The 2,557-nt window shown below is 31.7% G+C and overlaps 1 pseudogene; it reads left to right on the top strand.

Annotated features, from left to right (window-relative positions):
- The first annotated feature begins 1,351 nt into the window (after window positions 1-1,351).
- On the top strand, window positions 1,352-1,450 carry LOC133082785 (U6 spliceosomal RNA; annotated as a pseudogene).
- The last annotated feature ends 1,107 nt before the right edge of the window (window positions 1,451-2,557 follow it).

Raw genomic sequence — 2,557 nt, 5'->3', positions numbered from 1 at the left:
TCCTGAACACCCTGGAGTTTTTCCCATGTGGTAATGCATGGCATGCCATGTCTTCTCTTTCTATAATCTGTGAGTATAATAGATGTTTTCCTGAGCCTCTCCTCTCTCTTTTCTTGTGGCCTCACATGAATGATCATTTCATAAAATAACACAAAATACAGCCCAATCAGATTACAAAACATAGTATAAATGTTGGATAATTAAATCAGTGTGATACTAAAAGAGATAGACTAACCATTTGATTAAAATACATATTCCATATATAAGCTTATACATGGAAACAATGTTAGTAAAAACAAACTTTGTAATACATGGTTTGGGGGCAACTGGTAGTGATCTGGAAAACAAATAAAGCTATATCCCTACCTCAAACCATATACCATTACATATTACAAAAATTGATAAAATTGACTACATGAAAAAATTTTAAACCTTCATTAAAAAATACCCGATGCAAGACGCAAGAGGGAGGAGATGGGGATATATGTATATGAATAGCTGATTCACTTTGTTATAAAGCAGAAACTAACACACCATTGTAAAGCAATTATACTCCAATAAAGATACTAAAAAAAAATTACCCTATGCAAGGTCAAGGACAAATGACAAATTGAAGGTACACAATTCATGTGACAGAAAGGGATCTAATATTTCCAACATAAAAAATTTCTCATAGAAGTCAGAAAAAAAGAAAAATATCTTAATATGGAATAGGGGAAAAAAACATGGACAGACAATTCAGAGAATAAGAAATAGAAATTGTCCTTAAAACATGAAAAGATGCTCAATCTCACACATAATAAGAGAATAGCAAATTGAAACTACACTGAAATACCACTTCCTTTTAGATTATAACACATTCTTTCCACTTTATGGTGAAGAATTATAACTTACAGGAAAAGCAAAATTTCAAATGTATATGTCCTTTGACTCAGCATTACCACTTCTGGAAACAATCCTGCACAACACACACACACACACACACACACACACACATCAAACAATATATGTGCAAAGTTATTGATTGCAAGATTGTTTGTAATAGACAAAGTCTGAAAACAACTCAGTGGACAACGATGGTGGATTAGTGAAATTACTCATGTTTCATTCACAGAATGGAATATATTGATAGTATAGTTATTAATAACTGATAAGGAATATCATGCACAAAAAAGACCTCCAGGATATATCAAGTGGGAAAAAAGCAAACTACAGAGTAATGTATAGTATGTTATCTTTTGTGCAAAATGGGAGGAAAGCAAGAACATTCAAGTTCATTTGTACTTGCATAAGAAAAAACAGAAGAATGTATAAAATAATACTAGTAAAAATATGTTCTCACTTCAGCAGCACATATATTTTCAGTATTGAAATTGGAACTATATAGAGAAGATTAGCATAACCCCTGCAAAAGTATGCCACAGAAATTCATAAAGCTAAAAGGTCCCCAAACTGAATCAACTAAAAGATTATAATGAGATGTATTATAATCAAATTGCCACAAGTCAAGGACAAAGAGAGAATTTTGAAAGCAGTGAGAGAAAATCGACTCTTCACATATAAGGGAGCGCTCATAAGACTATCAGTAGATTTCTCAGCAGGAAATTTGCAGGTCATGAGATAATGAGATGATATATTCAAAGTACTGAAAGAAAAATACTGCCAACCAAGAATTCTATACTCAGAAATATTACCTGTTAAAATGTAGAAGAGATTAAAAATCATTCCTAGACAAACAAAAACTGAGGGAGTTTGGCACCACTAGACCTACCTTACAAGAAATGCTTTAGAGAGTTCTTCAAGTGGAAAGAAAAACATGCTAAAGAGTAACATGAAAGCATTTGAAAGTGTGAATCTCATTAGTGAAGCTAAATATATAGACATACACAGATTAAATTAAGACTGTAATGATGATGTGTAAATTAATTTTTACCCTAATATAAAAGTTAAAAAATTTGTTAATGGATACAAAATACAAATATAAGCAAACTCTGACTATAAGAACACAAAGTCTGTGGGGTGGAATAGAAGTGTAGTATTTCAGTATGGGATTGAAGTTAAACTATTATCAACTTAAAATAGAAGTTACAACTATAAAGATAAATACGCAAGCCTTGAGCTAACCTCAAAGGAAAAAAAACTACAATAGATACCAGGAAGGTAAAGAGAAAAGAATCAAAGCAAATCACCAAATAAAATCATCAAAGAACAAAGGAAAACAGCAAGAGAGGAAGAGAGGGACAAAATAGAAAATAATTAACAAAATGGCAATAGTAAGTCTTTACATAATTTTCTTAAATATAAATGAATTAAACTCACTAATCAGAAGGCACAGAGTGACTGAATGGATTTAAAAAAGCAAGTTCCAGCAGTATGCTGTCTACAAGAGACTCACTTTAGCTTTAAAAACACAGATAGGCTGAAAGTTAAGGGATGGAAATAGATATTTCATGCAGAGGGTAATCAGAAGAAAGCAGGTATGGATATAGGGGAAAAAAATAGACTTGAAGTCTAAAACTGTCTCTAGAGACAAAGAAATTCATTATATAAGGATAAA

Source organism: Eubalaena glacialis, chromosome X (genome assembly GCF_028564815.1).
Source record: "Eubalaena glacialis isolate mEubGla1 chromosome X, mEubGla1.1.hap2.+ XY, whole genome shotgun sequence".
Lineage (NCBI taxonomy): Eukaryota > Metazoa > Chordata > Mammalia > Artiodactyla > Balaenidae > Eubalaena > Eubalaena glacialis.
Note: the sequence above shows the minus strand (reverse complement) of the source record. Positions and strands in the feature narration are given on the sequence as shown.